The following is a 10,096-nucleotide window of genomic DNA, read 5'->3' as shown; positions in this document are numbered from 1 at the left end:
ATTTCATCTGTTAAATGTATCAGAGGACTAAGATTCATGGAAAGAGATTTTGGGGAAGAATGTTAAGTACAACGAAAGATATTAATGAGTAATATCAGTCAAGCATGGACTTATGTGTCAGTGTCAGGTAAACACGACTAAGGCGAAGGGCAAAGTGGTAAAACGTCGCAAGCGACTATATAAGGCCACAAGGGCCATTTTCCTTCATTTCTACCCACACTTTCTCTTTCTAGGTTTTTGGGAAAACCTTTCTCTCCTCCTTCTCTCTAGAATTTCGCCTCCCTCTCCTCTCTAAGACATCCAATCTTCTTCCAAATCATGATCAAGCAAGGATTAAGGCAGCTTATCAAGCAAGAAACAAGTGGAGGAAGAGATTAAAGCATGGTTTGGAGGAAAGGGCTAAAGATCAAGAATGAAGAGGAAGTTAGGGTTGATGCTTGAAGCTTGAAGATCAAGTGCTAATCATTAGGTGAGTTCTTAGATAGAACCCACCTTTGGGATTTTGTGTTTAATTGCAAGCAAAACATGATTTTTGTTAAGATTAGAGAAATATGAGTTTTAGTACCCTAGCCTTGATCTTGCTTTGTACATGTTAATATTGCTATGTAAGTTGTTTTATAAAGTATATATATGTTGCTGGATGTTCTGGGGCATTGCAGGAACCATTAGATTGAGTTTTGGGTCAAAAATTGGAAATTTGGTACCACAGACCCGAAGAACTACGCTATTAGCGAAATCTACGCTAATAGCGAAATTCTTCAGATGACCCACGCTCCAGGGGCGCTATTAGCGCAGCCCTCTGGTTTGGCCAACAAGCTTTTGGCCTGTTGGTCCATCCTGGGGTCCGTGGGGCATTCCGGAGTCTTCCTTTCGACGTTTTATAACTTTATAACCCCAAAACAATATCTAGGCAATGCACATAACATCAAACGATTCTTGAAAAGAAAATCATGGCAATCTTAACATGAATGGCAAGAGTGATTCAAGAGAGTTTAGCCGAGTTACTCGGGTAGCAAAGAACTAGGCATGGGATGAAAATAGAGCCTTGACATAGCTTGTCAAGAACTAGAATAGTTAGTAAAGAATAGAATGCTAGGCATGAGTAGTATGCTTGATTAGATACGAAGTGATATAGAGTATTCTCTTCGTATAGAAACTAGAGTGCCATACGAGTGTGGCCAGACGTGAATTGATCAGACATCTCTTCACATAGAAAGTTAAGCAAGCATATAGTTTACCTCTAGTCGGATCGTATAGGCATCCGAGGTAAAAGAGATAGCATTTATAGATTTAATACTCATGTATATATATATATATATATAGACCAAGACTTTTAAGTTAAAGGTGCCATGTCTCTTGTGTCCACACTAGGTTGGCTCAAGGGGTTTCCATTAGGTGAAACGGGGTTAGCCGTAAGGAACCCGCATGTCACTTAGTAAGCAAGATGTAGTGGTCGTGTCTCTTGTGTCCACACTAGGTTGGTTTAAGGGGTTTCCATTAGGAGAAACGGGGTTAGCCGTAAGGGTCCCGCACGTCACTGCAGGAGTGCCGTTGGTTATACCTTAGATAGGTTTCCATCGGATAGATAGGGATTGCGCTCGGGGTTACTCCACTCGGGGCTTTCCGTAAAATGAACTCAGATAATAATTGTTTGTTAAACGCTAACTTTATAAATGAACTTGACTATGCATATTTATTAGATATATTTATGTTATGTCATAGAGCCTTGACGTAGATCGTCAAGAATTAGTAGAGCCTTGACGTAGATCGTCAAGAATAGTAGAACATATACGCAGATCGTCAAAACTAGCATGATAGCAAGATAGAATATGTTGTTAGATACAACATAGTTATGCATAGAGCAAGAATAGAGAAAGATATACTGATGACGATCTTAGGTTCCCCCTAATCGTCCGGTTTAGAATTGTGTCATGATTATAGTATGCTTAGGCCTTGATGCGTAGAGCGTATTCTTGGCATTGCGGTTTTAGATTCCCCTTGACCGCCATGACACGTATAGGAAGTGAAGCCTATAACAAGTGAGATAAGATTACGACGGCCCTAGTATGCACGACCGTCTAAGTATGCAAGTCCCCACACACGTATAATCAACCGTCAGGTTGTATTTTAGACACGTGGTGACCGTAGGTTTCCCCCGAGGTTACCTATAGCCTAGGATTTAGGGGAACTCACTGAGACATTATGTCTCATCCCAATCCTCTTTTGTTTCAGATAAACAGGTTGGATTAGCAAGCTAGTAGCCGAATGGATGATGCGACAAGTGTTCGTTCGTACCGCTGCAGGATGAGATGGATATGCAAGGACGCATTCTTTATACTTTAGAAAGTTGAGTTGTATTATTATGTACGAACGCATTTGGTTGTATACATATATATTCATTCATAGTTGTTTTGTTGTAAATTTTAATGTATCCAGTACTAATCTAATGCACATGCTAGACTTTCTAGATACGTCTAGTATGGGTGTTACATTTGGTATCAGAGCAGGTCGATTCAGATCATGCCTTGTATCATTAAGTTACAACAAAGGTAGTGGGACCATTGGGTTCCGGGTAAATGTTCTAGTTGTTGTTTTTAGTTGCGTCTGATCAACTCAATTTAGCATTCGACGATTAGAATGGATGCCTGAGAGCTGAATAGGACCCTGGAGGAGCGATGTATGTTATGAAGATACACCGGAAAGTGTGAACTTAGAAGCAAGAACTCAGAATGAGTATTAGTAAGAAGTTGATCATGCCAGTAGGTGGCCGGTAAACTAAGCAAGTAGAAGTATGAATCCTCCGGGAATGTAAGGCAATGTTGAGAAGGGACGTTTAGATAGCGTTGGGTAAGTTGTTGATGATACTTCGTATACCCATAAGAGAAGGATATGAAAATATCTTAGCAGGACCTGAAGCTTCAGTAAGGGTCGTAGTTAGAACGGAAATTGTATTCCAGAAGGTAAGCGCAAGGCTACAAGATAGAGAGCAGTCGACGTAGGTTGACGGGATTAGTAGACTCTCAGGAATAGCGTTATGTTATTGAGATTATGGACTTGAATGTTCAAATTGAACAAGGTTCTAATGTTCGGGAAGCTACGTTAATTGGTAACGCAGAGAAATAAGTTACTCGTAGTAGAAAAGGATTCAGTGAAAGTTTTATGTTATCAGGAATGAAGCATCAGTTTCTAAAGTGCCGAGAATTGTATCGAATTAGGTTGATGCTTGCCATGCATATATTATAGAATGTTTTACGATGCTAGGGAAGAATGATGTGCATTAGGTTACTTGAGAAATAAGAATTCTCGTGCAAAGTATGTTTTTAAAAATTGAGCTGAAGAAACTCATCAATAGCGAACCCGGAGCGAAATTTTTCAGTTCGTCTCTAGGGAATGCAGTGACTATTGGAGAGTTGTCTTCACCATCTTTTATGCAATGAGAAATTGTTTTTTTTTGATATTGAGTGACGAATGCATATCACACCCTAAAGTTTTCAAAAGGGAAAAAGGCATGGGCAACCATCAACGAAAATCGATTCGGTTTAACATGACTTTGGAAGTTAATGTGTCAAGAAATAAGAATGAGTTTGGACCAAGAGTTTAGAGGCACCAATATCTAGAATGGAAGTCACAGATGTGAAATCATGAAGCAAGAAGTTAAATGGTGCAAAGTCATATGAAATCACGAGGATTTTGGATTTCGCAGAGTTAAGAGTACCCCTCGAATCTATGTTTTGCTTGATGAAATTGCGAAGGCTCGTTAGGATGCTAAGTTGTAAAATTTACATGATTTTAGAAAGACATACGCATATGGGTGATTGAAGTTGACATTTTTGAAATTCAAAATGAAATTTTGTAGGTACCGGTTTGTTACGACTCGCGTAGTTTGGGCTAAACTCACTAGGACTAAGATTTGATGACACATACGTGTTATCAACTCGTCCTGAGATTTTAGAGTAACGACTGGGACCTAGATTCAGTATATGTTTTATATAGTTGAAAATCATCAACGTCAATGACCCGTGTGCTAATTTACGAAATTTTCTTAGAAAGAAAAATTAACGAGCAAGCATAGAAAGGATTGAGCAAAACATAGTATGCGAGATACGAAGCTACAATGTTAGATGCATAAGGAAGTATGTCCGAATGCAAGATTAGTCTACCATGGGAGGTTGTAAGAGCGTTTCATGGAATAGTAGGTATGTAATAGCAAAGATGTGCTCCTTGAGTTAAGTTGCTCGGGAATAAGAGTAAGTATGACATTGATTTGTCCAGAGGTAAGTTTCCTTGAGAATCAATCTTACCAGCAAAGATTAGAGCGTGGTTGCAGAGTAGAATGCAACATAGAAATATCGAGCAGAGTTCAAGCAGATATTAATGTAATAATAGAAGAAGAATAAAGTTCACTCGTCCGGATCAGAGTATGGGTTGAAGCCAACCAGTGGGAATCAGAGTAGCGCAACGGAAGTTAATTACTTAAGTTGCGAACAGTAGCCATGGAACATGGAATTTTGTAGTAAGAATCTTTGTGAAAATGTTCGAGATAGAAATACCATTTCAGTGAGAAGTATTATGTGGAAAGCGAGGAGTTCTCGTTATGTTAAGTAAGTATAGATGCTTATGCAGCCAGTAATGGTTAAAGTAAAAGTTTAAAGAAAGCATCTTCACTCAGGTAAGATGAGAAAGACTAGAGTTAACACAGATGAATTAATCGAGTTGCCTTTTTGGTGATGTCGAATTCGTAGAAGAGCTGTTGGTTAGTCAGAAAGAGTATGTGCTATGTTAATGGAGTACGATTTATGAGTAATGCCTGACGAAGTACGTACCCTCTTATACCATACTTGTTAAATGATAACGATACTTTCTAGAATGGTGTCAAGCCATGATTTTATAACTTTTAGAGTTAATATTGGTATTAAGGAACTTGGGAACGATGGTTATTTTAAAAACATGAAATTTCACATTGTTAAAACTAAAGAGATACGTCGTAAGCGAGTAAGCTCACTTAAGACGTACAGACTTCAGGACCAGCTTGTTAGAGACAAGTGTGAAGGAGAGTCGTAAAACCTTTTTCAGATATAGAGACTCGTCCTGTTGTTTTGCAGTACTAGTATAGACTCAGTTTTAAAAATGATATTTTTCTAGTCATGTATTTATCCGTTCCAAGAACCTATGTACCAAAGTTTAGAAACTCTTAGAAACAAAAGCTAGAATGAGTATCGTTATTAACTAACAAGCAATGGCGCTAGAAAGTATGCCAATACTAGAAGATAAAGTTTTTATGAATGAATGACAAGGCCCATGTGATATTAGTGTCATACGGGATGCACGGATTTGTGCTAAGAGTGTTCAATGCAAGTGCAAAAGGGCTTAGTAGAAAGTTTCAAGAGTATGTGAACCGCCAGACAGGTTAATAGATTGTCAGATGAATCAGTGTAGTTGAGTTCACTTCTTCATGCCAAGCTAGACAAGTTACCCATGAATTGCAGTACAGGGAGATTATGAAGAGATAGAAAGGTTTCATAAGACTATGATTAGAGATGAGTAGAATCATCAAGATAAGTAGCAACAGTAAGAAGCATAAATCGCAATGTGCGGTAAAACAGATTATGTATGCATGATAAGATGTATACATGGAAGATGTGTTAGATACACGTAAGCACTGCAGGGCAAACCTGAATGTCAGTAGAACTCCAGTTTAAAGGCAAATCCTGAGTAATTCAGATAGAGAAAAGTTACGTAGATGCATAGTTCATGCTAAGCAGGGAAGGAATTGATCCGAGACAAGCAATCCTCTTATAACAAAAGTTAGTTTTAATCACTATGTTCTCAGACAGTTCTGTGATTTTGATAAAGATAGTAAGATTGAAGAGACCATATTCAATCATATGCAGAATAAGAAAGAGGATAAATTGCATGCTTTATTGAGAAAAGTATTCTTCAACCTTCCTAGAGTGGTTTTGATTAGATATCGTATAGCAGAAACCAAAGGAAATAGATTTTTGTTGCGATGATTGGTAGATGATTCTAAATTTCGAGGACGAAATTTTTTTTAAGGGGGGTAGAGTGTAATATCCCGCTTGTCAGCTAAAGGGAAATTTCATCTGTTAAATGTATCAGAGGACTAAGATTCATGGAAAGAGATTTTGGGGAAGAATGTTAAGTACAACGAAAGATATTAATGAGTAATATCAGTCAAGCATGGGCTTATGTGTCAGTGTCAGGTAAACACGACTAAGGCGAAGGGCAAAGTGGTAAAACGTCGCAAGCGACTATATAAGGCCACAAGGGCCATTTTCCTTCATTTCTACCCACACTTTCTCTTTCTAGGTTTTTGGGAAAACCTTTCTCTCCTCCTTCTCTCTAGAATTTCGCCTCCCTCTCCTCTCTAAGACATCCAATCTTCTTCCAAATCATGATCAAGCAAGGATTAAGGCAGCTTATCAAGCAAGAAACAAGTGGAGGAAGAGATTAAAGCATGGTTTGGAGGAAAGGGCTAAAGATCAAGAATGAAGAGGAAGTTAGGGTTGATGCTTGAAGCTTGAAGATCAAGTGCTAATCATTAGGTGAGTTCTTAGATAGAACCCACCTTTGGGATTTTGTGTTTAATTGCAAGCAAAACATGATTTTTGTTAAGATTAGAGAAATATGAGTTTTAGTACCCTAGCCTTGATCTTGCTTTGTACATGTTAATATTGCTATGTAAGTTGTTTTATAAAGTATATATATGTTGCTGGATGTTCTGGGGCATTGCAGGAACCATTAGATTGAGTTTTGGGTCAAAAATTGGAAATTTGGTACCACAGACCCGAAGAACTACGCTATTAGCGAAATCTACGCTAATAGCGAAATTCTTCAGATGACCCACGCTCCAGGGGCGCTATTAGCGCAGCCCTCTGGTTTGGCCAACAAGCTTTTGGCCTGTTGGTCCATCCTGGGGTCCGTGGGGCATTCCGGAGTCTTCCTTTCGACGTTTTATAACTTTATAACCCCAAAACAATATCTAGGCAATGCACATAACATCAAACAATTCTTGAAAAGAAAATCATGGCAATCTTAACATGAATGGCAAGAGTGATTCAAGAGAGTTTAGCCGAGTTACTCGGGTAGCAAAGAACTAGGCATGGTATGAAAATAGAGCCTTGACATAGCTTGTCAAGAACTAGAATAGTTAGTAAAGAATAGAATGCTAGGCATGAGTAGTATGCTTGATTAGATACGAAGTGATATAGAGTATTCTCTTCGTATAGAAACTAGAGTGCCATACGAGTGTGGACAGACGTGAATTGATCAGACATCTCTTCACATAGCAAGTTAAGCAAGCATATAGTTTACCTTTAGTCGGATCGTATAGGCATCCGAGGTAAAAGAGATAGCATTTATAGATTTAATACTCATGTATATATATATATATATAGACCAAGACTTTTAAGTTAAAGGTGCCATGTCTCTTGTGTCCACACTAGGTTGGCTCAAGTGGTTTCCATTAGGTGAAACGGGGTTAGCCGTAAGGAACCCGCATGTCACTTAGTAAGCAAGATGTAGTGGTCGTGTCTCTTGTGTCCACACTAGGTTGGTTCAAGGGGTTTCCATTAGGAGAAACGGGGTTAGCCGTAAGGATCCCGCACGTCACTGCAGGAGTGTCGTTGGTTATACCTTAGATAGGTTTCCATCGGATAGATAGGGATTGCGCTCGGGGTTACTCCACTCGGGGCTTTCCGTAAAATGAACTCAGATAATAATTGTTTGTTAAACGCTAACTTTATAAATGAACTTGACTATGCATATTTATTAGACATATTTATGTTATGTCATAGAGCCTTGACGTAGATCGTCAAGAATTAGTAGAGCCTTGACGTAGATCGTCAAGAATAGTAGAACATATACATAGATCGTCAAAACTAGCATGATAGCAAGATAGAATATGTTGTTAGATACAACATAGTTATGCATAGAGCAAGAATAGAGAAAGATATACCGATGACGATCTTAGGTTCCCCCTAATCGTCCGGTTTAGAATTGTGTCATGATTATAGTATGCTTAGGCCTTGATGCGTAGAGCGTATTCTTGGCATTGCGGTTTTAGATTCCCCTTGACCGCCATGACACGTATAGGAAGTGAAGCCTATAACAAGTGAGATAAGATTACGACGGCCCTAGTATGCACGACCGTCTAAGTATGCAAGTCCCCACACACGTATAATCAACCGTCAGGTTGTATTTTAGACACGTGGTGACCGTAGGTTTCCCCCGAGGTTACCTATAGCCTAGGATTTAGGGGAACTCACTGAGACATTATGTCTCATCCCAATCCTCTTTTGTTTCAGATAAACAGGTTGGATTAGCAAGCTAGTAGCCGAATGGATGATGCGACAAGTGTTCGTTCGTACCGCTGCAGGATGAGATGGATATGCAAGGACGCATTCTTTATACTTTAGAAAGTTGAGTTGTATTATTATGTACGAACGCATTTGGTTGTATACATATATATTCATTCGTAGTTGTTTTGTTGTAAATTTTAATGTATCCAGTACTAATTTAATGCACATGCTAGACTTTATAGATACGTCTAGTAATAGTATGGGTGTTACATACCTCCTGTAATATAGGTCATTTTCTAGTTTCCGCCTGTAATATAGGTCATTTCTAGTTTTTTCCTATGTAAAATTATTTGTTTAGATTCCGTCCTTGTAAAATCAAGATTCTCCAAAATACCCCCTGACCCATCTGACTCATCAGATTCGCTAACATGGCGCTGACATGAATATTATTTTTATTTTTCATTTTTTTTCATTGGCTACATGTATAGTTAATTTTACACATCGAATTTAATTAAAAAAAAATTAAAAAGTAACATACCTTCTGAGGCTTCAGCTGTCCAGCGTGAGACCTCCATAGATAGTTGGTTTGTAATCTGTTTAACCTACTGCCACAAGTTAAAGAAAAAAGCATTGCAACAGTGAGAACAAACATCCAATAAAATCCAATTCAGCCAAATATTTGACTGGAGGCCATTCCAACAAATCATATGACCAAGTTTAAATTATCTTCTAGATTATTAAAGCTTCTCGTATAAGGACCAGTTTCAATTATTTTCCAAGTAATAACTTATGGGAGCTGTTCAATCAAAAGTGCATGGTGCTTCACTTTCAAAAATGACATTATAAGCTTGATGTTTATAGAGAAGTTAAATGAGAGACAATCTCAAAAAAAAAAAAAAATGCAAAAGCTAATTTTAACTTAATACAAAGACGAATTGTTTAAAAAAAATCAAAAATATCATAAGATTCTTTCAGTATTTCTTTTTTACATAAGTGATTATGGAGTAGTTCCAAACTAACCTAAGTGACTAACATTAACATAAGAAAAGTTCTTATAATTTCATGTGGTTATAGAGAAATCAGATGAGAAAAAACTCCAAATATAAAATTAAGATGAAGAAATTAATTTCAACTAATGTGGCAATTTATAATGTTGTCAATAGTAAATTGTTCAAATTCTGCTATGCTAAAGTAGCGCCGCTATAGCTGCTATTTGACAACATTGAAATTTATTATTGATAGAGTTGCAGTCATTGCAATGTTATTTCATCTTATCTTTTCCAATAAGTGCTTGTTGAAAAATTTATTCAAATTATCTCTTATTTAATAACAAACCATTAATTCCATATAGAGCATGCTCATCAAACAAACCTTATAAAAAATGATACAGGTCAAACAAAAAAATTCAATGAAAAATAAACAAAATAGCAACTAAACTTGATAATACAAATGCAAACACTCCAAAAACAAGTTTTCCTTTTCCTCCGAAGTTCATATCAACTACAAACTAATAACAAAAATCATATGTATAAAAAAATGTCATTGTTTAGACTTAGTAGCTATGTACCACGCACACTTCAAATCTAAGAAATGTCTAGTGTCTCTCAAATGTAACGAAGTCTGACATGTGTAGGTGGTTTGACACAAACACATGTAGTGTATGTTTCCTTTCACTTTCGGATGAGCCAAAATTGATTCTAGAGATATAGACTCAATTTTTGACATGTTTGATTCCTCTCGAGTAAAACTAATTTTACACTCAAAATTATCATTCAACT

General features: G+C 37.5%; 1 long non-coding RNA gene across 1 annotated transcript; it reads left to right on the top strand.

Moving 5' to 3' along the window:
- Positions 1 to 6,136: 6,136 nt before the first annotated feature.
- LOC146915653 (uncharacterized) lies at positions 6,137 to 8,497 on the top strand. Its single transcript, XR_015013387.1, has 2 exons — positions 6,137 to 6,563; positions 8,325 to 8,497. It is a non-coding gene; the product is annotated as an uncharacterized LOC146915653 (long non-coding RNA).
- Positions 8,498 to 10,096: the final 1,599 nt, after the last annotated feature.

This window comes from Medicago sativa, chromosome 6, assembly GCF_051527215.1.
Source record: "Medicago sativa cultivar Bolivia chromosome 6, Bolivia_mono, whole genome shotgun sequence".
Classification (NCBI taxonomy): domain Eukaryota; kingdom Viridiplantae; phylum Streptophyta; class Magnoliopsida; order Fabales; family Fabaceae; genus Medicago; species Medicago sativa.
This window is presented reverse-complemented; position numbering and strand designations above follow the sequence as displayed.